Raw genomic sequence first — 24,887 nt, forward strand, 5'->3', positions numbered from 1 at the left:
TGTGTGTGGGTTTATCTATGGGCTTTCTATCCTGTTGCATTGATCTATATTTCTGTTTTTGTGCCAATATCATACTGTCTTGATTACTGTAGCTTTGTAGTATAGTCTGAAGTCAGGGAGCCTGGTACCTCCAGCTCTGCTTTTCTTTCTTAAGATTGCTTTGGCTATTCAGGGTCTTTTGTGTTTCCATACAAATTGTGAAATTTTTTGTTCTAGTTCTGTGAAAAATGCCAGTGGTAGTTTGATAGGGATTGCATTGAATCTGTAGATTGCTTTGGGTAGTAGAGTCATTTTCACAATGTTGATTCTTCCAATCCAAGAACATGGTATATCTCTCCATCTATTTGTATCATCTTTAATTTCTTTCATCAGGGTCTTATAATTTTCTGCATACAGGTCTTTTGTCTCCTTAGGTAGGTTTATTCTGAGATATTTTATTCTTTTTGCTGCAAAAGTAAATGGGAGTGTTTTCTTAATTTCACTTTCACATTTTTTATCCTTAGTGTATAGGAATGTCAGATATTTCTGTGCATTAACTTTGTATCCTGCTACTTTACCAAATTCATTGATTAGCTCTAGTAGTTTTCTGGTTGCATTTTTAGGATTCTCTATGTATAGTATCATGTCATCTGCAGACAGTGACAGCTTTACTTCTTCTTTTCCGATTTGGATTCCTTTTATTTCCTTTTCTTCTCTGATTGCTGTGGCTAAAATTTCCAAAACTATGTTGAATAAGAGTGGTGAGAGTGGGCAACCTTGTCTTTTTCCTGATCTTAGTGGAAATGGTTTCAGTTCTGCACCATTGAGGATGATGTTGGCTGTGTTTGTCATATATGGCCTTTATTATGTTGAAGAAGTTCCCTCTATGCCTCATTTCTGGAGGATTTTTATATAAATGGGTGTTGAATTTTGTCAAAAGCTGTCTCTGCATCTATTGAGATGATCATATGGTTTTTCTCCTTTAATTTGTTGATATGGTGTATCATATTGATTGATTTGCATATATTGAAGAATCCTTGCATTCCTGGGATAAACCCCATTTGATCATGGTGTACGATCCTTTTAATGTGCTGTTGGATTCTGTTTGATAGTATTTTGTTGAGGATTTTTGCATCTATGTTCATTGGTGATACAGGCCTGTAGTTTTCTTTCTTTGTGACATCTTTGTCTGGTTTTGGTATCAGGGTGTTGGTGGCCTTGTAGAATGAGTTTGGTAGTGTTCTTCTGTCTGCTATATTTTGGAAGAGTTTGAGAAGGATAGGTGTTAGCTCTTCTCTAAATGTTTGATAGAATTCATCTTTGAAGCCATCTGGTCTGGGCTTTTGTTTGTTGGAAGAATTTTAATCACAGTTTCAATTTCAGTACTTGTGATTGATCTGTTCATATTTTCTATTTTTTCCTGGTTCAGTCTCGGAATGTTGTGCATTTCTAAGAATTTATCCTTTTTTTCCAGGTTGTCCATTTTATTGGCATAGAGCTGCTTGTAGTAATCTCTCATGATCTTTTGTATTTCTGCAGTGTCAGTTGTTACTTCTCCTTTTTCATTTCTAATTCTATTGATTTGAGTCTTCTCCCTTTTTTTCTTGATGAGTCTGACTAATGGTTTATGAATTTTGTTTATCTTCTCAAAGAAGCAGCTTTTAGTTTTATTGACCTTTGCTGTCATTTCCTTCATTTCTACTCATTTATTTCTGATCTGATCTTTATGATTTCTTTCCTTCTGCTAACTTTGGAGTTTTCTTGTTCTTCTTTTTCTAATTGCTTTAAGTGTAAGTTAGGTTGTTTATTTGAGATGTTTCTTGTTTTTAAGGTAGGATTGTATTGCTATAAAATTCCCTCTTAGAACTGCTTTTGCTGCATCCTATAGATTTTTGGTTGTCGTGTTTTCATTGTCATTTATTTCTAAGTATCTTTTGATTTCCTCTTTGATTTCTTCAGTGATCTCTTGGTTATTAAGCACTGTATTGTTTAGCCTCCATGTGTTTGTATATTTTAAAGTTTTTTTCCTGTGAATGATATCTAGTCTCATAGAGTGGTGGTTGGAAAAGATACTTGATATGATTTCAATTTTCTTAAATTTACCAAGGCTTGATTTGTGACCCAAGATACGATCTATTCTGGAGAATTTTCCATGAGCACTTGAGAAGAATGTGTATTCTGTTGTTTTTGGATGGAATGTCCTATAAATATCAATTAAGTCTGTCTTGTTTAATGTATCATTTAAAGCTTTTGTTTCCTTATTTATTTTCATTTTGGATGATCTGGCCATTGGTGAAAGTAGGGTGTTAAATTTCCCTACTATGATTGTGTTACTGTCGATTTCACCCCCTTTCTTTTTGCGATAGGCAGGCCTCCCACCGTTGCAGCCTCTCCCATCCCGGAGCACAGGCTCTGGATGCACAGGCCCAGTGGCCATGGCCCACGGGCCCAGCCGCTCCACGGCATGCAGGAACCTCCCAGACCAGGGCACGAACCCGCATCCCCCGCATCAGCTGGCAGACCCCCCAACCACTGTGTCACCAGGGAAGCCCTCAATTTCCCCTTTTATGGCTGGTAGTATTTGCCTTATATATTGAGGTGCTCCTATATTGGGTGCATAAATATTTACAATTGTTATATCCTCTTCTTAGATTGATCCCTTGATCATTATGTAGTGTCCTTCTTTGTCTCTTGTAATAGTTTTTGTTTTAAGGTCTATTTTGTCTCATATGAGAATTGTTACTCCAGCTTTCTTTTGATTTCCATTTTCATTGAATATCTTTTTCCATCCCCTCACTTTCAGTCTATATGTATCCTAGGTCTGAGGTGTGTCTCTTGTACTCATCATATATTCGGGTTTTGTTTTTGTATCCATTCAGCTAAGCTATCTCTTTTGGTTGGAGCATTTAATCCTTTACATTTAAGGTAGTTATCGATATGTATGTTCCTATTACCATTTTCTTAATTGTTTTGGGTTTGTTATTGTAAGTCTTTTCCTTCTCTTGTGTTTCCTGCCTAGAGATGTTCCTTTAGCATTTGTTGTAAAGCTGGTTTGGTGGTGCTGAACTCTCTCAGCTTTTGCTGGTCTGTAAAGGTTTTAATTTCTCCATCAAATCTGAATGAGATCCTTGCTGGGTAGAATAATCTTTGTTGTAGGTTTTTCTCATTCATCACTTTAAATATGTCCTGCCACTCTTTCTGGCTTGCAGAGTTTCGGCTGAAAGATCACCTGTTAACCTTATGGGGATTCCCTTGTGTGTTTTTTGTTGTTTTTCCCTTGCTGCTTTTAATATTTTTCCTTGTATTTAATTTTTGATAGTTTGATTAATATGTGTCTTGGCATGTTTCTCCTTGGCTTTATCCTGTATGGGACTCTCTGTGCTTCTTGGACTTGATTAACTATTTCCTTTCTCATATTAGGGACGTTTTCAACTTTAATCTCTTCAAATATTTTCTCAGTCCCTTTCTTTTTCTCTTCTACTTCTGGGACCCTATAATTCGAATGGTGTGCTTAATGTTGTCCCAGAGGTCTCTGAGACTGTCCTCAATTCTTTTCATTTTTTTTTCTTTATTCTGCTCTGCAGTAGTTATTTCCATTATTTTATCTTCCAGGTCACTTATTGGTTCTTCTGCCTCAGTTATTCTGCTACTGATCTCTCCTAGAGAATTTTAAATTTCATTTATTATGTTGTTCATCACTGGTTGTTTGCTCTTTAGTTCTTTTAGGTCCTTGTTAAAAGTCTCTTGTATTTTCTCCATTCTATTTCCAAGATTTTGGATCATCTTTACTATCATGATTCTGAATTCTTTTTCAGGTAGACTGCCTATTTCCTCTTCATTTGTTAGGTCTGGTGGGTTTTTGCTTTTCTCCTTCACCTGCTGTGTGTTTTTCTGTCTTCTCATTTTGCTTAACTTACTGTGTTTGGGGTCTCCTTTTTGCAGACTGCAGGTTCGTAGTTCCCGTTGTTTTTGGTGTTTGTCCCCAGTGGCTAAGTTTGGTTCAGCGGGTTGTGTAGGCTTCCTGGTGGAGGGGACTAGTACCTGTGTTCTGGTGGATCTTGTGTTTCTGGTTGGAAGGTCCACGTCTGGTGCTGTGTTTTGGGGTGTCTGTGGCCTTATTATGATTTTAGGCAGCCTCTCTACTAATGGATGGGGTTGTGTTCCTATCTTGCTAGTTGTTTGTCATAGGGTGTCCACCACTGTAGCTTGCTGGTCATTGAGTGGAGCTGGGTCTTGGCGTTGAGATGGAGATCTCTGGGAGATTTTTGCCATTGTTTGATATTACGTGGAGCTGGGAGGTCTCTTGTGGACCAGTGTCCTGAACTTGGCTCTCCCACCTCAGAGGCATTTGTTGGAGCACCTGACACCTGGCTGGGGCACCAAGAGGCTGTCATCTACATGGCTCAGAATAAAAGGGAGAAAAACAAGAAAGAAAGAAAGAAAGAATAAGATAAAATAAAATAAAAGTAAAATAAAGTTATTAAAATAAAAAAATAATTATTAAAAATTTTTAAGAAGTAATAAAAACAGAAAAAGAAAGAAAGAAGAGAGCAGCCAAGCCAAAAAACAAATCCACCAATGATAACAAGTGCTAAAAACTATACTAAAACCAAAACCCAAACAAACAAAAAAAGACGGACAGACAGAACCCTAGCACAAATGGTAAAAGCAAAGCTATACAGACAAAATCACACACAGGAGCATATACATACACACTCACAAAAAGAGAAAAATGGCGAGAAGAAATATATCATTGCTCCCAAAGTCCACCTCCTCAATTTGGGGTGATTCATTGTTTATTCAAGTATTCCACAGATACAGCGTACATCAAGTTGATTGTGGGGATTTAATCTGCTGCTCCTGAGGCTTCTGGGAGAAATATCCCTTTCTGTTCTTTGTTCGCACAGCTCCTGGGGGTCAGCTTTGTATCTGGACCCACCTCTGGATGTAGGTCACCTGAGAGCATCTGTTCTTCACTCATACAGGACGGGGTTAAAGGAGCAGCTGTTTTGGGGTCTCTGGCTTACTCAGGCCGGGGGGAGGGAGGGGTAAAGAGTTCGGGGCAAACCTGCAGTGGCAGAGGTCAGCGTGACATTTCACCAGCCTGAGGCACACCGTGTGTTCTCCCGGCGTTGTTGTTCCTGGATCCCAGGACCCTGGCAGTGGAAGGCTGCACAGGATCCCGGGAGGGGAGGTGTGGATAGGGACCTGTGCTTTCACACAGGCTTCTTGGTGGCTGCAGCAGAAGCCTTAGCATCTCATGCTGATCTCTGGGGTCTGTGCTTATAGCCACAGCTTGTGCCCGTCTCTGGAGCTTGTTTAGGTGGTGCTCTGAATCCCCTTTCCTCACGCACCCTGAAACAATGGTCTCTTGCCTCTTAGGCAGTTCCAGACTTTTTCCTGGACTCCCTCCTGGCTAGCTGTGGTGCACTAGCCCACTTCAGACTGTATTCATGCAGCCAACCCCAGTCCTCTCCTTGGGATCTGACCTCCAAAGCCCGAGCCTCAGCTCCCAGCCCCCACCCATCCCGGCGGGTGAGCAGACAAGCCTCTCGGGCTGGTGAGTCCTGGGCGGCACCAATCCTCTGTGCGGGAATCTCTCCACTTTGCCCTCCACACCCCTGTTGCTGCTCTCTCTTCCATGGCTCTGAAGCTTCCCCCCTCGGCCACCCACAGTCTCTGCCCATGAAGGGGCTTCCTAGTGTGTGGAAACTTTTCCTCCTTCACAGCTCGCTCCCACTGGTGCAGGTCCCATCCCTATTCTTTTGCCTCTGTTTTTCTTTTTTCTTTTGCCCTACCCAGGTACGTGGGGAGTTTCTTGCCCTTTGGGAGGTCTGAGGTCTTCTTCCAGTGTTCCGTAGGTGTTCTGTAGGAGTTGTTCCACATGTAGATGTATTTCTGTTGTATTTGTGGGGAGGAAGGTGATCTCCATGTCTTACTCTTCCGCCATCTTGAAGCTCCTTCCCATGTTATTCTTATTATCCTTTTAATGTCTGCACAGTCTGTAGTGATATCACCTGTTTCTTTCCTGATATTAATAATTTCTGTTTCTCCATCTTATCAAGGAACCAACCTTTTATGCTTGTTTTATTGTTTTCCTGTTTTCAATTTCATTGATATCTGCTCTTACCTTTATTATTTCCTGCTTTCTGCTGGATTTGGGTTTATTTTGCAATTTTTCTAATGTCTCTTTTCTAAATAACCATTTACTTCTACAAATTCCCTTGTAACATTGTTTTAGGTGTGTCCCACAAATTTTGCTGTTATATTCTCATTTTTGTTTAAGTTCATTCTATTTTAAAAATTTCCTTGAGAGTCCTCTTTGATCCATGGATTAGTTTGAAGTTTTTTGTTTAATTTCCAAGTGTTGGAGATTTTCCAGTTACCTTTCTGTTATTGATTCCATATGATCAGAGAACACAATATGATTCAATTCTTTTAAATTTGTTGAGGTTTATTTTATGGTCCAGAATATCATCTATCTAGGTATATGTTCTCTGGGTGCTTGAAAAGAATGTGTATTTTGCTATTGTTGAGTGAAGTGTTCTAACAGTGTCAATTAGATCCTGTTGCTGGATGGTATGGTTGAGCTCTTCTATATCCTTGCTGATTTTCTGTCTAATTGTTCCATCAATTATTGAGAGAGGGATATTGAAGACTCCAAATATGATAGTAGATTTGCCTATTTCTTCTTTCAATTCTATCAATTTTTGCTTCACATATTTTGCAGGTCTGTCATTTGTGCACACACATTAGGACTGCTATATCTTCTTGGAGATTGGCCATTTTATCATTATATAATGTCCTTGGTCATTTTCTTTTCTCTGAAGTCTATTTCCCTGATATATATTAACCAAAAGGAAGCTGAAGTGGCTATATTTAGCCACTTCAGCTTCCTTTCGGTTAATATTTGCATGTTATAACCTATTACATCTTTTTACTTTCAAACTACCTATATTATTATATACGAAGTGAGTTTCGTGTGGACAGCATGAGTCATGCTTTTAAATCCCCTCTGTCATTCTCAGTGTTTTTTTAAAAAATATAAATTTATTTATTTATTTTTGCCTGTGTTGGGTCTCTGTCTCTGTGTGTGGGCTCTCTAGTTGCCGCAAGCGGGGGCCACTCCTTGTTGTGGTGTGTGGGCCTTTTACTGTCATGGCTTCTCCTGTTGCAAAGCATGGGCTCTAGTCACACAGACTCAGCAGTTGTGGCTTGTGGGCTCTAGAGCTGCTTGCAGGTTGTGGCTTGCAGGCTCCGTAGCTGTGGCACATGGGCCCAGCTGCTCTGCAGCATGTGGGATCCTCCCGGGCCAGGGCTTGAACCCATGTCCCCTGCATTGGCAGACAGATTATCAACCACTGTGCCACCAGGGAAGCCCCATTCTCTGTGTTTTAATTGGTGTACTTTGATAATTAACATTTAATGTAATTATTGACATGTTAGGGCTTAAATCTGCTATTGTATTTCAAATTTTTCTGTTCTCTTTGTATTTTTTTCCCTTCTTATGTGTTACTTGAGTATTTCCTTCCATTTTGATTTATTTATAGTGTTTTTTGGGTGTATCCCTTTGGGTAATTTTTAAAGTGGTTGTTCTAGATATATTTCTATCTATGTATATACATTTATATCTATCCATATCCATATCTATGTTTATATCTATATCTATTCCACTGTGGTCAAAGAACCCACCTTGTGTGATTTCAAATCTTTTAAATAACTTAACACAGTCTACTGGTATTGATGCTTTCCCAGTTTGAGTGAAGTATAAAACCTTACCTTCCTTATATCCCATTACCTTCCTTCATTTATGATATAATTGTCTTAAATATTTACTCTACATTCATCGAGAACCATATCATATTGTGTTATAAATTTTTTAAAATAAATTTATTTTATTTATTTATTTTTGGCTGCATTGTGTCTTTGTTGCTGTGTGCAGGCTTTCTCTAGTTGTGGCAAGTGGGAGCTGCTCTTTGTTGTGGTGGATGGGCTTCTCATTGCAGTGGCTTCTCTTGCTGTGGAGCACGGGCTCTAGGGCATGCGGCTTCAGTAGTTGTGGAGTGCAGGCTCAGCAGTTGTGGCTTGCGGACTCTAGAGCACAGGCTCAGTAGTTGTGGTTCACGGGCTTAGTTGCTCTGTGGCATGTTGCATCTTCCCAGGCCTGGGCTCAAACTCGTGTCCCCTGCATTGGCAGGCGGATTCTTAACCACTGTGCCACCAGGGAAGCCCAGTGTTATAAATTTTGCTTTAACTGTCAAACATAATTTAGAAAACTCAAGAGGAGAAGAAAAATTTATTGTATTTACCCATATTTTTGTGCTTTTCATTGTTCCTTCTTCTTTACTCTTGTTTACTGCTGTTCTAAGATTCCTTGCAATGCTTTCTGTCACTTCCACCACACTATTTTGGGGAAAAAAAGAGAGGGAAGAATTAGATGTGACACTAAGATTTCCAGCTAAAATCTGGAGAAGATGCAGGAAGAATGCTGAGAAGCCAGGGAGGGGAACCAACCTTTGGAAAAACAGGATGAGATTTTGACATTTTGGACCTTGATACACAAAGGCCCTTCTCCAGACCATTCTTCATGATGCAATAAAACCCAGGTGCAAGTTTTATTTGAGCCTTTCAATTTCAGATCAAATAAGCAGCAGATTAATGCTACATGAATAACACTAGTCAAATGGCAACACATTGCAATTTTCAAACAATAAGGGGCTAGATTCAATTTTTGGGAGAAAGAAACAGAAGTCACATACTTATTGAAAAATTGAGATCTCTCCTAGACTCAGGCTTCCTTGGTTCTCTTAATCACTCTCTAGGTCTGATGATCAGAAGACCTAAGGCTCAAGTTGTAAGACAAGCCTCCTCATAATCACTTGACTGAGCTGTCTGAGGTTGTAAGGTGCAGGATAGCTTAATTCCAAGTCACCCAATCCATTATGGCCAATCAGGGGTAACTGTGAATGGTTTGATGGCACATTCTTTTCAGAGATTAAAAGCCCCAGGTGGGCCGGAGTCTTTGATTTGTTCAGTGAAGAATCCCAAGTGTCTGCTAGGGTGCCTGGTGCATAGTAGATTCTCAATAAATATTGAATACACAAAAGACTGCAATGCATTGGGGAGACAGTCTCAGGCCAGGATTGGAGTTCCCACCAAGGCCAAGTTATTATAGTATAGGTTCTCAGTTTTAGGGCTGAAACCTGGCTGGCTTAGTTAGGGCCTGCCTATTGGGACCAAGGTTTCTTGGAGAGCATCTCACCCCTCCCAAACTGAGAAGCCCTCATGGGGTCATTGGAACAGCCCCTGGATGGAATTTTTAAAGCAAGGTCTTAGCCAGCTAGAACCCGGCTTTTTCTTTTCTGGCTTATTTTATTTTATTTATTTTTCTTCCAGTTTTGGAGCTATAATTGACATATAGCACCGTATATGTTTAAAGTGTACAGCTTAATAATTTGACTTACATACATCATGAAATGATTATCACAATAAGTTTAGTGTATATCCATCATCTTGTACAGACAGAAAAAAGAAATAGAAAAAAATTTTCCTTGTGATGAGAACTCAGGATTTACTCTCTTAATAACTTTCATATATAACATACCACAGTGTTATTTATACTAATCATGTTATACATTATATTCATAGTGCTTATTTATCTTATAACTGGAAGTCTGTACCTTTTGATTACCTTCATCCAATTCCCTCCACCCCCAGTCTCTGTTAACCACAAATCAAACCTATTTTTCTATGAGTTTTTGTTTGTTGACCTATGTTATTTTCTGGTGCCCAGTATAGTGATTTAATATGTCTGTATTTTCTCTTTTTTTTTTGGCTGCACTGCATGGCTTGTGGGATCTCAGTTCCCCAGCCAGAGATTGAACCTGGGCCACAGTAGTGAAAGCCCAGAATCCTAACCACTAGGCCACCAGGGAACTCCTCTATGCATTTCAAAATGATCACCATGATAAGTCTAGTTAAGGTAAGTCACCATACGAAGGTATTACATATTTTTGACTATATTCCCCTCTCTCTACATTTCACATCCATGACTTACTTATTTTGCAACTGGAAGTTTGTACCTATTAATCTCCCTCACTTATTTCTCTCTCTCCCTTTTTTCCTTGGGCAACCATCTCTTTGTTCTCTAGATCTATGACTTTGTTTCTGTTTTGCTGCATTTGTTCATTTGTTTTGTTTTTTAGATTCAGATATAAGTGAAATCATACAGTATTTGTCTTTCTCTGTCTGACTTATTTCACTTAGCATAATACCTTAGAGGTCCATCCATATTGTCACAATGCCAAGATTTCATTCTTTATCATGGCTGAGTAATATCTATCTATCTATCAATTATCTATCATCTATCTATCTATCTATCTATCATCATCATCTATCATCATATTATATCTATCTATCTATCTATATATCTATATATATATCTCACATCTTCTTTATCCACCCATCTATTGATGGGTACTTAGGTTTCTTCCATATCTTGGCTATTGTAAATTGTGCAATGAACATTGGGGTGCACATAACTTTTCAAATTAGTTTTTCTTCCTTTGGATAAATATTCAGGAGTAGAAATGCTAGATTATATGGTAGTTCTATTTTCAATTTTTGAGGAACCTCCATACTGTTTTCCATAGTGGCTGCACCAACGACGCAGGAGTGTTCCCTTTCTCCACATCCTCGCCAACTCTTTTTTTTTTTTAAAGCACCCATTTAAAAAATTATTTATTTATTTGGGGTGCATTGGGTCTTCGTTGCTGCACGCGGGCTTTTTGTTGTGGTGTGCAGCTTCTCATTGTGGGGCTTCTCTTGTTGAGGAGCACAGGCTCTAGGCACGCAGGCTTCAGTAGTTGTGGCTCGCAGGTTCAGTAGTGGCTCATGGGCTTAGTTGCTCCGCGGCATGTGGGATCTTCCTGGACCAGGGCTTGAACCCAAGTCCACTGCATTAGCAGGTGGATGCTTAACCACTGCACCACCAGGGAAGTCCCTTGCCAACTCTTGTTTTTTGTTGTCTTTTTGATAGTAGCCATTCTGACAGGTCGAGGTGATATCAATATACTTTTGACTTGCATTTTCCTGATGATTGGTGATATTGAGCATCTTTTCATGTGCCTATTGGTTATCCATATGTCTTCTTTGGGGAAATGTCTATTCAGATCCTCTGTCCAGTTTTTAATTGGGTTATTTTTAATTTTGATGTTGAATTGTATGAGTTCTTTGTGTATTTTTGATATTAACCCATTATCAGGTATATAATTTGCAAATATATTCTCCCATTCAGTAGGCAGCCTTTTCATTTTGTTGGTAGTTTCCTTTGTTGTGCAAAAGCTTATTAGTGTGCTGTAGTCTCATTTTTTATTGCTTTTGTCTCCCTTGCCTATTTAGGAGGAGACATATCCTAAAAAATATTGCTAGACTGATGTCAGTGAACATACTGCTATGTTTTCCTCTAGAATTTTTAAAGTTTCAGGTCTTAAATATAAGTATTTAATTCATTTTGAGCTTATTTTTGTATATGGTGTGAGAAAGTAGTCCAGTTTGATTCTTTTGTATGTAGCTGTCCAGTTTTCACAACACCATTTGTTAAAGAGGCTATCTTTTCCCCACTCTATATTCTTGCCTCCTTCATCATAGATTAATTGACCATGTAAATGTGGGTTCCTTTCTGGGATCTCTATCCTGTTCCATTCATCTATGTGTCTGTTTTTTTGTGCCAGTACTATACTGCTTTGACTACTGTAGCTTTGTAGTATAGTTTGAAATCATGAGTGTGGTACCTCTGGCTTTGTTCTTTCTCAAAACAGTTTTGGTGTTCAAGGTCTTTTGTGTTTCCATACAAATTTTAGAATTATTTGTTCTAGTTTTGTGAAAAATATCATTGGTATTCTGATAGGGATTGCATTGAATATGTAGATTGCCTTGGGTACTATTGTCATTTTAACAATATTAATTCTTCCAATTCATGAGCATGGTATATCTTTCCATTTGTTTGTGTCATCTTCAATTTCTTTTATCAGTGTTTTATAGTTTTACAAGTACAGGTTTTTACCTCCTTAGTTGGATTCATTACTAAGTATTTTATTCTTTTTGATGCAATTGCAAATGAGATTGTCTTCCTAATTTCTCTTTGTGATAGTTCATTGTTAGGGTATAGAAATGCAACAAATTTCTGTATATTAATTTTGCATCCAGCAACTTTGTGAAATTCACTGATGAGTTCTTACAGTTTTTTGGTGGTGTCTTTAGGATTTTCTATGTATAGTATCATGTCATCTGTCAATAGTACTTCTTCCTTTCCAATTTGTACTTCTTTTCTTTCTTTTTCTGATTGCTGTGACCATGGCTTCCAATACTATGTTGAATAAAATAGTGAGAGTGGACATACTTGTTTGTTCCTGATCTAACAAGGAAATACTTTCAGGTTTTACCAATGATGTTAGCTGTGGTCTGGTCTTGTCACATACAGCTTTTATTATATTGAAGTATGTTCCCTCTATACCCACTTTGTTGAGAGTTTTATTCATAAATGGTGTTGAATTTTGTCAAAAGCTTTTTGTGCATCTATTGAGATGATCATATGGCTTTTATTCTTCAATTTGTTAATGTGTGCAGATATTGAACCATACTTGCATCCATGGGATAAATCCCATTTGTTCATGCTGTATGATGTTTTTGATGTATTGTTGAATTTGGTTTGCTAATATTTTGTTGAGGATTTTTGCATCTATGTTCATTAGCGATATTGGCCTTTAATTTTCTTTTTTTGAGATATTTTTATCTGGTTTTGGTATCAGGGTGATGCTGGCCTCATAGACTGAGTTCAGAAGCATTTTTTTCCTCTGCAATTTTTTTGAAATTATTTCAGAAGAATAGTGTTAACTCTTCTTTAAATGTTTGCTAAGAGGGAAGAGATATGGGAATATAAGTGTATGTATAACTGATTCACTTTGTTATAAAGCAGAAACTAACACACCATTGTAAAGCAATTATACTCCAATAAAGACATTAAAAAAATAAATAAATGTTTGGTAGAATTCACCTGTGAAACCATCTGCTTCTGGGCTTCTGTTTCTTAGGAGTTTTAAAAATTACTGATTCAATTTCATTCCTGGTAATCAGTCTAGTCATATTTTCTATTTCTTCCTGGTTCAGTCTTGAGAGGTTGTATGTGTCTATAATCTTTTTCATTTATTCTACATTGTCCATTTTATGGAGTAAAATTATTCATAGTAATCACTTTGATCATTTGTAATTCTGTGATGTTGGTTGTAACTTCTCTTTTTTCATTTCTGATTTTATTGATTTGGGCCCTCTCTCTTTTTTTCTTGATCAGCCTGGCTAACGTTTTATCAATTTTGATTATCGTTTCAAAGAATCAGCTCTTAGTTTCATTGATCTTTTCTTTTTGTTTCTATTTCCATTATTTCTGCTCTGATGTTTATTATTTTTTCCTTCTACTAACTTTGGGTTATGTTGTTCTTCCTCTAGTTCTTTTAAGTGTAATGTTAATTTGAGTTTTTCTTGTTCCCTGAGGTAGGCTTGTATCTCTATAAATGTTCCTCTTAGAACTGCTTTTCCTGCATCCTGCATAGATTTTAGATTGTTCTGTTTTTATTTTTTGTCTCCAGGCATTTTAGAATTTCTTCTATGATTTCTTTTTGCAGTTTTCCCCCCTTGTAGTTGATTTCTAGTCTCATAGCATTTTAGTCAGAAAAGATATTTGATATGATTTCAATTTTCTTAAATTTACTGAGGCTGTTTTGTGGCCTAGCATGTGATCTGTCCTGGAGAATGTTCCATGTGCACTTGAAAAGAATGTGTGGTCTTCCTGGTGCTTCAGAAAGAACTGCCTGACCTGTGCTGGGGGCTCTCTGGAGTACCCCCCCAATTCTAAAGTTTCTTGGCACTTGGACACATTATGGAATTGCTGATCAAGTTGAATCATTTCCAGGGTTCAAAGAAGTTTAAGGAAGATTTCTTCATCAGATCAGAGCTGAAACTCTGAATCAAAGCACCTGTGTGGACCAGCTCTGCTCGCAGCTCGCAGCTGTGCAGCCCCCCTTGTGAGCTCTCTCCCATGCAGTGGTTGCAGTGGTGGCACGTTCTGCACATCATGTAGCATGCACCCAGCCTGCCATGCTGCTTCGGCCACGCTTGCCACCATCTTGTCCTCAGGTGCCTGCCGCAGCTGAGTTGTGGTGCTCCAGCTGGGTGTCATGCCTGAGGCTCTGAGGTGGGAGAGCTGAGTTCAGGACACTGGACCACCAAAGACCTCCCAGTCCCACATAATATCAATCTGCAAGAGCTCTCCCAGACATCTCTGTCTCAACGCTAAGACCCAGCTCCCCTCAACAACCAGCAAGCTCCAGTGCTGGACACTCAATGCCAAACAACTAGCAAGACAGGAACACAACCCCACCCATTATCAGAGAGGGTGCCTAAAATCATAATAAGTTCACAGACACTGAAAAACACACCATCAGACACAGTCCTGCTCACCAGAAAGACAAGATCCAGCCTCATCCACCAGAACACAGGCACCAGTCTCCTCCACCAGGAAGCCTACAAAACCAACTGAACCAACCTTAGCCACTGGGGGCAGACACTAAAAACAATGGGAACTATGAACCTGCAGCCTGCAAAAAGGAGACCCCCAACACAGTAAGTTAAGTAAAATGAGAAGACAGAGAAATATGCAACAGATGAAGGAGCAAAGTAAAAACCCACCAGACCAACAAATGAAGAGGAAATAGGCAGTCTACCTGAAAAAGAATTCAGAATAATGATAGTAAAGATATCGAAGATCTTGGAAATAGAATGGAGAAAATACAAGCTACATTTAACAAGGACCTAGAAGAACTAAAGAACAAACAATGATGAACAATACAATAAATGAAATTAAAAATTCTCTAGGAGGAATCAATAGCAGAATAACTGAGGCAGAAGAATGGATAAGTGACTGGGAACATAAAAGAGTGGAAATAACTACCACAGAGCAGAATGAAGAAAAAAGAATGAAAAGAATTGAGACAGTCTCAGAGACCTCTGGGACAACATTAAATGCACCAACATTTGAATTATAGGGGTTCCAGAAGTAGAAGAGAAAAAGAGAGGGACTGAGAAAATATTTGAAGAGATTATAGTTGAAAACTTCCCTAATATGAGAAAGTAAATAGTCAATCAAGTCCAGGAAGCACAGAGAGTCCCATACAGGACAAATCCAAGGAGAAACACGCCAAGACACATATTAATCAATCTATCAAAAATTAAATACAAAGAAGAAATATTAAAAGCAGCAAGAGAAAAGCAAAAAATAACATACAAGGGAATCCCCATAAGGTTAACAGCTGAGCTTTCAGCAGAAATTCTGCAAGCCAGAAGGGAGTGGCAGGACATATTTAAAGTGATGAAAGGGAAAAACCTACAGCCAAGATTACTCTACTCAGCAAGGATCTCATTCAGATTCAATGGAGAAATTAAAAATTTTACAGACCAGCAAAAGCTAAGAGAATTCAGCACCACCCAACCAGCTTTACAACAAATGCTAAAGGAACTTCTCTAGGGAGGAAACACAAGAGAAGGAAAAGACCTACAAAAACAAACCCAGAACAATTAAGAAAATGGCATTAGGAACATACATATCAATGACTACCTTAAATGTAAATGGATTAAATGCTCCATCCAAAAGAGATAGCCTGGCTGAATGGATACAGAAAACAAGACCTGTATATATACTGTCTACAAGAGACCAACTTCAGACCTAGGGACACATACACACTGAAAGTGAGGGGATGCAAAAAGATACTCCAAGCAAATGGAAATCAAAAGAAAGCTGGAGTAGCAATTTTCATATCAGACAAAATAGACTTTAAAATAAAGACTATTACAAGAGACAATGAAGGACACTACATAATGATCAAGGGATTAGTCCAAGAAGATATAACAATTGTAAATATTTATGGACCCAACATAGGAGCACCTCAATACATAAGGCAAAAACTAACAGCCATAAAAGGGGAAATTGACAGTAACACAATCATAGTAGGGGACTTTAACCCCACTTTCACCAATGGACAGATCATCCAAAATGAAAATAAATAAGGAAACACAAGCTTTAAATGATACATTAAACAAGCTGGACTTAATTGATATTTGTAGGACATTCTATCCAAAAACAACAGAATACACTTTCTTCTCAAGTGCTCATAGAACATTCTCCAGGATAGATCATACCTTGGGTCACAAATCAAGCCTTGGTAAATTTAAGAAAATTGAAATTGTATCAAGTATCTTTTCTGACCAAAACGTTATGAGACTAGGTATCAATTACAGGAAAAAAAAAACCTGTAAAAAATACAAACACGTGGAGGCTAAACACTGCACTACTAAATAACCAAGAGATCACTGAAGAAATCAAAGAAGAAATTAAAAAAATACCTAGAAACAAATGACAATGAAAATACGACAACCAAAAACTTATGGGATGCAGCAAAAGCATTTCTAAGAGGGAAGTTTATAGCAATAAAATCCTACTTCAAGAAACAAGAAGCATCTCAAATAAACAACCTAACATTACACTTAAAGCAATTAGAGAAAGAAGAAGAAGAAGAACAAAAAAAATCAAAGTTAGCAGAAGGAAAGAAATCATAAAGATCAGATCAGAAATAAATGAAAAAGAAATGAAGGACACAATAGCAAAGATCAATAAAACTAAAAGCTGGTTCTTTGAGAAAATAAATAAAATTGATAAACCATTACCCAGACTCATCAAGAAAAAAAGGGAAAAGACTCAAATAAATAGAATTAGAAATTAAAAAGTAGAAGTAACAATTGGCACTGTGGAAATACAAAGTATCATGAGAGATTACTACAAGCAACTATATGCCAATAAAATGGACAACCTGGAAGAAATGGAAAAATTCTTAGAAAAGCACAACCTTCCAAGACTGAACCAGGAAGAAATAGAAAATATAAACAGACCAATCACAAGCACTGAAATTGAAACTGTGATTAAAATATTCCAACAAACAAAAGCCCAGAACCAGATGGCTTCACAGGCGAATTCTATGAAACATTTAGAGAAGAGCTAACATCCACACTTCTCAAACTCTTCCAAAATACAGCTGAAGGCGGAATATTCCCAAACTCATTCTATGAGGCCACCATCACCCTGATACCAAAACCAGACAAAGATGTCACAAAAAAAGAAAACTACAGGCCAATATCACTGATGAACATAGAAGCAATAATCCTCAAAAAATACTAGCAAACAAAACCCAACAACACATTAAAAGGGTCATACACCATGATCAAGTGGGGTTTATCCCAGGAATGCAAGGATTCTTCAATATATGCAAATCAATCAATGTGATACACCATATTAATAAATTGAAGGATGAAAAACCATATGATAACAGGATAGAGAGCCCAGAGATAAACCCATGCACATACAGTCACCTTATCTTTGGTAAAGGAGGCAAGAATATACAACGGAGAAAAGACAGCCTCTTCAATAAGTGGTGCTGGGAAAACTGGACAGCTACATGCAAAAAAATGAAATTAGAACACTCCCTTAACAACATACACAAAAATAAACTCAAAATGGATTAAAGAACTAAATGCAAGGCCATACACTGTAAAACTCTTAGAGGAAAACATAGGCAGAACACTCTATGACAGAAATCACAGCAAGATCCCTTTTGAACCACTTCCCAGAAAAATGGAAATAAAAACAAAAATAAACAAATGGGACCTAATTAAACTTAAAAGCTTTTGCACAGCAAAGGAAACAATAAACAAGACCAAAAGACAACCCTCAGAATGAGAGAAAATATTTGCAAATGAAGCAACTGATGAAGGGTTAATCTCCAAAATATACAAGCAGCTGACGCAGCTCAATATCAAAAATAAACAAACAACACAATCTAAAAATGGGCAGAAGACCTAAATAGACATTTCTCCAAAGAAGATATACAGATTGCCAACAAACACATGAAGGGATGCTCAACATCAGTAATCAGTAGAGAAATGCAAATCAAAACTACCTCACACCCACCAGAATGGCCATCATTAAAAAATGTACAAACAGTAAATGCTGGAGAGGGTGTGGAGAAAAGGGAACCCTCTTGCACTGTTGGTGGGAATGTAAGTTGATACATTCACTATTGAGAACAGTATGGAGGTTCCTTAAAAAACTAAAAATAGAACTACCATATGACCCAGCAATCCCACTACTGGGCATATACCCTGAGAAAACCATAATTCAAAAAGAGTCAGGTACCACAATGTTCATTGCAGCACTATTTACAATAGTCAGGATATGGAAGCAACCTAAGTGTCCATCGACAGATGAATGGATAAAGAAGATGTGGCACATATGTACAATGGAATATTACTCAGCTATAAAAAGAAACGAAACTGAGTTATTTGTAGTGAGGTGGATGGACCTAGAGTCTGTCATACTGAGTGAAGTAAGTCAGAAAGAGAAAAACAAATACCGTATGCTAACACAGATATATGGAATCTAAAACAAACAAACAAAAAAGGATCCTGAAGAACCTAGAGGCAGGAGGACAGGAATAAAGACGCAGATGTAGAGCACGGACTTGAGGATGTGGGGAGGGGGAAGGGTAAGCTGGGACGAAGTGAGAGAGTGACATTGACATATATACACTATCAAATATAAAATAGCTAGTGGGAAGCAGCTGCATAGCACAGGGAGATCACCTCCATGCTTTGTGACCACCCAGAGGGATGGGATAAAGAGGGTGGGAGGGAGATGCAAGAGGGAGGGGATATGGGGATATATGTATACGTATAGCTTATTCTCTTTGTTATACAGCAGAAACTAACACAGCATTATAAAGCATTTATACTCCAATAAAGATGTTTAAAAAAAAGAATGTGTATTCTCTTGCTTTTGGATAGAATGTTCTGTAATATCTATTAAGCCCATATTCTCTAAAGTGTCATTTAAGGTCAGCGTTTCCTTATTGATTTTCTGTCTTGATATACGTGGGGTGTTAAGGGCCTCTAATATTATCGTGTTACTGTCAGTTTCTCCGTTTTATGTCGTTAACATTTACTTTATGTATTTATGTGTTCCTATGGTGGGTGTGTATATATTTACAGTTACTATATCTTCTTGTGGAATTGGTCCCTTTATCATTATGTAATGCCCTTCTCTGTCTTTTTTACAGTGTTTGTTTGAATGTCTATTTTATCTGATATAAGTATTGCTCCTCCAACTTTGTTTTTGTTTCCATTTGCATGGAGTACATTTTTCCATCTCATTTTCAGTCTCTGTGTGTATTTTAATATGGAGTGAGTCTCATGTAGGCAGCATATATATGGGTGTTGTTCTTTTATTCATTCAGCCACTCTATGTCTTTTAGTCCATTTACAATTAAATTAATTATATTTGATTTGTACTTACCACCATTTTGTTAATTGTTTTTGAGTTGTTTTTGTAGTTCTTTCTGGGAATTCCCTGGTGGTCCAGTCATTAGGACTCCACGCTTTTACTGCTGAGGGCACGGGTTCAGTCTCTGGTCAGGGAACTAAGATCCTGCAAGCCATGTGGTGTGGCCAAATATAAATATATATATATACATTTATGTAAGAACTATATATATTTATATAAGAACTATACATATATATAGTTCTTTTTTTGTTCCTCCTTTTTTTACTCTCTTCTCTTATCATTTGATCTTTGGTGTTATGTTTGGATTCCTTTCTCTTTTGTGTGTGTGTATAGATTTTCCATTTATGTGTGTGTATCTATTACAGATTTTTGGTCTGTGGTTACCATGAGGTTGATATATAGCAATCTATACATACACGTGATTATTTTAAGATGCTGATCTCTTAAATTCAAATGCATTTTAACAACTCTGCATTTTTGCCCCCCCGCCCCCCCATGTTTGCTGTGTTTGACATCATATTTTACATCATTAACTACTTATTGTAGATATAGATGATTTTACTCCTTTTGTCTTTTAACCTTCCTACTAGCTTTATAAGTGGTTGATCTCCTACCTTTACTGTATATTTGCCTTTACCAGTGAGATGTTTCCCTACTAATTTCTATATTTCTAGTTGTGACCTTTTCTTTTCCACTTAGAGAAGACCCTTTATCATTTCTTGTAAAGCCAGTTTAATGGTGCTGAACTATTTTAGCTTTTGCTAGTCTGTAAAACTCTTTTCTTTCCTTCAAATCTGAATAATAGGCTTACCTGGTAGAGTATTCTTGGTTGTAGGTGTTTTCCTTTCATTACTCTAAATATATAGTGCCACTCCCTTCTAGCCTGCAGAGTTTCTGCTGAAAAGTCAGCTGATAGCCTTATCGGAGTTCCCTTGTATGTAACTAGTTGCTTTTCCCTTGCTGCTTTTAATATTTTCTCTTTATCTTTAATTTTTCCTATTTTAATTACAGTGTGTTTTGGTGTGGTCCTCTTTGGGTTGATACTGAATGGGACTCTCTGTACTTCCTATGGATGTCTGTTTCCTTTCCCAGTTTAGGGAAGTTTTCAGCTGTTATGTCTTCAAATATGTTCTCTGCGCCTTTCTCTCTCTCCTCCTGTAATGAGAATATTAGTATGCTGGATGTTGTCCCAGAGGTCTCTTAAACTGTCCTCATTTTTTAAAATTCTTTTTTCTTTTTTTTCTGTTTAGCTTGAGTGATTTCCACTACTGTCTCTTTCAGTTCACTGATCTGTTCCTCTGTATCATCTAATCTACTGTTGATTCCTTCTAGTGTATTTCTTATTTCAGTTATTGTATTTTTCAGCTCTGTTTGGTTCTTTTTTATATTTTCTAACTCTTTGTTAAACTTCTTACTGTGTTCATCCATTCTTCTCCTAACTTCTTTGATAATCTTCATGGTCACTATCCTGAACTCTTTATTGGGTAGATTGCTTATTTCCATCTTGCTTAGTTCTTCTGGTGTTTTATCTTGTTCTTTCATTTGGAACACGTTCCTCTCTCACCACATTTTGCCTAATTTTCTGTTTTTATTCCTATGCATTAAGTAGGTTGGTTATGTTTCCTGATTTTGGAGAAGTTGCCTTCTGTAGGACATCCTAGAGGGCCCAGTATCCCACTCCCCTGTGGACACCAGAGCTATATGCTCTTTGATTACCCTCTATGTGGGCTGTGTGGGCCCTTCTATTATGATTGGTCTGACTACTGTGAGCACACTGGTAAGCATGGCTGATTCCCATCTCAGTTGTTTGCTTAGCCCTGCCTAGTGCAGAGGCTGCCAGCTGCTAGTGGGTGGGACCTGGTCCTTGTGTGGCTGGCTGTATGACCCAGGGAATTCCCAACTTGACCTGCTAGTGGTCAGGGCCCAGTCACCTGGTGGTAGTTGTGGGTCCCAGGGGATCATGGGGCTAGTTTCAGCCCACTGGTGGTTTAGGATCAAGTTCTAGGCTCTCTGGTGGGCAGGGCCAGGTTTCAGGGTTCCTGTGGGACACAGAAGGGTTTATGGCAGCTGGCCTGCTGGTGAGTGGTGCTGTGTCCCATATAGCTAGCTGCTTGGCCTGGGGGGTCTTAGGACTGGTGCTTACTGGCTCATGGGCAAGGCCAGGTCCCAGCCCTCATAAGCTAGAGGGATAACTCCAAAATGGTGCTTGCCAACACCAGTGTCCTTGTGGTAGGATGAGATCCCCAAAATGGCTGTCACCAGCTATGGAGCTTTTGTGTGTGCCTTTTTAAGAGTGGTGTCTCTGTTTTCCATAGCTCTCTGGACCCAATGACCTTCAAAGCCAAACGTTCGGGGGGCTCTTCTTCCTGGTGCACGATCCCTAGGCTGGGGAGTCCAGCGTGGGCCTTGGACACCTCTCCTTGAGGAGAATCACTGCAATTGTGATTACTCTTCTGTTTGTGGACTGCCTACCTGGAGATGTGAGTCTTAACTATACTGCATCTCCATTCCTCCTACTTGACTTGTTGTGGCTCCTTCTTTATGTCTTCATAAAGCTGTAGAAGATCTTTTCTTCTAATCTTCAGGTCATTCTCATTGATAGTGCTCTGTAAATAGTTGTTTTTATGGTGTGTCCTTGGGAGGAGGTGAGCTCAGGGTCTTCCTACTTTGCCCTTTTAGCCTCTTCTCCTGCCTTTCTTTCCTTGAGGAGGAGCTGTGCAGGTTGGCCAGGATGTGGGGCTCACAGCTGCCCCTTGGTGGCCAGCACAGCCCCCTGCTCACTCACTGGTGTCACATCCTTCAAGTCTCAGTCAGGTGGCAACTGTACATCTTAAGATCAATTCCGTTCTGTTCCCAGGTCCCAGATGGTGAGGGAACAGGAATGAGGAGTCACAAGCTATCTTGCTTTGCCTTTCTTTCTGCTGTATCTTCATCAGGAAGACCTTACGGGAGAGCTGGGCTGTGTCTCCCTTCAGCCTCCTTGAAGATCCATGCCAGATCTCCAGCTCCCCTGCTCTCCAAGGTTATTTTTATATGTTCCAGATAGATTCCAAGAGTACCAATTTGGGAGACGACCTCCCTCAGGCCCCTTTTGTCTGGCCTAACCCTCACTCTGTTGCCTCCTCCACTCCACATTTTTTTTGTAGCCTGTAGATTCTATCATGGGGACTCCCACCAGCCCCCTGCCTGTTCAAAGTGTGTACTGCTCTAACGCTCACAAGGGCCTGTGTCTTCAGTTCCAGGCAGGCACTTGCAGAAGGGGGTAACTCTGGGGCTCCCCCACTGCTGTCTTCCTCTCTCCTCAAGGCCTCATGCCCCTCAGCAAGTCTTTCCCAGAAGAGCCCTTTGGATATCATCTCCCAGCAATTGTTAACTGGTGCTCACCCACATTCCAGGGCAACTATAGTAGATGGAGAGGGCCCAAGCCCTCCATATTCTGAATCAGTGAAGGGAATTTATTCCCCCAACATGTTCTGACATGGTTTGACAGGAAGCCCAGGATGAGCTGCCTCCATGGTGTGGGCACCTGAGGTAGGTGGGGTAGGCGTGTGGGGCAAGATAGCTCTTTTCATTCCAGGCTATAGGGTGGGGTCATCATGTACTCAGGCCCATCTGCTTTGTCTGCAGCCCTTTCCTAATCCTCAGGAAAGATGTGGAGCAGGCTCTCTCCAGCTCTTGGGAAAGAGTTTTCACTTCTTTTTCTCTTTCCTCCCTCCTCCCTCCTCCCTCCCTCTCTCATGTCCCCAACCTGACCCATGTACCTGATTTGCAAAGCATCTGACCCCTGTTTTGGCCATGAAAATAGTTTACAATAGGAAAAGAAAACTATCTGTCTCCACCAGACCTAGGTGCCTCTTACCTGCCAAGGAAATATATACAGTGAAGACGTGAAGATTATCTGTCAGTTGATGGGGTTTTACCTAATAAGTTGGCTTTTTTCTTTTTCTTTTCTTTTCTTTTCTTTTTTTTTTTTACTGTTTTCTGGGGTATCTTTATGCACAGGAGGCAAAACAGAGATTCCGGGTCAGCTCTCTAACCCCAGCACTGAGTGCCTGGGGGCCTTTGACTTGAAGGGATGAGATGGTTTCTGCCAGATGGCAGAAACCATCTCATCCCTTCAAGGGGATACACACAGGCTGAGCCTTAGCATAGAGCCGGGTACTCCCCAAGGGCCCAATATTGAGTATTGGGTAGAGAAGAGCAAAGAGCACCCTGTTAGAGAGGTAGTGAGAGGATCAATAAGTTACAAAAGATTCAGAAGGGCACATGGTGAGGCCATGAGAATGGGTAAAGAGAGCATGGGATCTCCCAGCTGCTTTGCGCTGGGGCCTGGTATCTCATGAATGGGGCTCTAAGGGTTAAGATCACTTCTGAGACTGAGATATCCAAGCTCAGGGAGCATTGAGGGGCCAGCCCTCACCTAGTCGGAGGACCCAACCGAAGCAAATTCCAAAGGCCAGAAGTGGGGACTGATGCTGGGTCCAGAGACTCTGGGATAAAAGCAGACTTCTTAGGCATAGGAAGCCCAGGGGATTCAAAGACCCAGGTGGAAGCATCCAATTGGCAAAGCCCTTAGTTTTAGAAAAGGGAATGAAAAAAACGTCATTTAATTTCTGTGCTAAGTCAGTGGTGATTTCCTCAGTGATACATGGGAGATTCAGATACTGGACGTTCAGTTGTTGTCAACCTTTATCGTGCTTAGTGGGCTCCCAAAGCCACCAGGGACTGGGTGGGTATGTATTTCTGCTGTAGAAAAGCATTCTTTTAGCTAAAACATTTTATGGTTTACACAAACATTTTATGGTTTACACAAACATTTTATGGTTTAAGTGATAAAGTGGTGAGGATGGGACCTTTGTTTTTGGCAAAGCCATAAAAAGCCTGGTCCCCAGGAAAATAAAATGTGTCAAAAGCTAAGAGCATGACCTAATCCCTCTGTAGTCAGGCAGGAAACAGGAGAGGAGGCAAATGTTTGGCAAGAGAGATTCCCCTGGGTTCCTAAAGGAGGAACCGCTTAGAAGATTCCAGTGGCAGGAGGTCGGGCCTCAGGATCCATTAGACTCTCACAGACTCTGTCCCAGCTGCTGTGAAAACGCTCTCCCAGTGTCTGGGTCCACATGAGGATAGGCCATCCCCTGTTCTTACCGTGGAAAGATCAGGAGAGAGGCTGGATGCGGACAGGAATAAACTGGATACAGGACTGAAGTAGACACTGTTGGTGCCTCATCAAGGTCCCATTACAGGTCGGTGTACAATCTGTAGTTGTGGTTCATGTTGCTTGCTACTGGCTCACCGCTGTCTTCTTTATTCCCTGCAGAATTACCCAAAGCCCAAAGAGAGCTCCGTGTTTGGTAGGATATATGCCCCTCCCTTGGCAGCCCACAGCCAATGCCTGACTGACATGTAGAAGCCCCGCCTTCTTGGCACCAGGTGAGTCTTACATTATCACTTAAACCAAAGGGAGTTTGTG

At 39.5% G+C, this 24,887-nt stretch overlaps 1 long non-coding RNA gene across 2 annotated transcripts; it reads right to left on the reverse strand.

The window, feature by feature from the left end:
- Window positions 1-8,113: 8,113 nt before the first annotated feature.
- Window positions 8,114-24,748, reverse strand: LOC113605459 (uncharacterized). Of its 2 annotated transcripts, XR_003427228.1 has the most exons (3): window positions 24,563-24,748; window positions 8,289-8,382; window positions 8,114-8,164 (listed from the first exon to the last, which is right to left on the reverse strand). It is a non-coding gene; the product is annotated as an uncharacterized LOC113605459 (long non-coding RNA). The 2 variants fall into 2 exon arrangements; XR_003427227.1 differs by lacking the exon at window positions 8,114-8,164 and having other exon boundaries at window positions 8,257-8,382; window positions 24,563-24,742.
- Between the last annotated feature and the right edge of the window lie 139 nt (window positions 24,749-24,887).

This window comes from Aethalodelphis obliquidens, unplaced genomic scaffold (assembly GCF_003676395.1).
Source record: "Aethalodelphis obliquidens isolate GAN/ISIS:26980383/991018 unplaced genomic scaffold, ASM367639v1 scaffold42, whole genome shotgun sequence".
Taxonomy (NCBI): domain Eukaryota; kingdom Metazoa; phylum Chordata; class Mammalia; order Artiodactyla; family Delphinidae; genus Aethalodelphis; species Aethalodelphis obliquidens.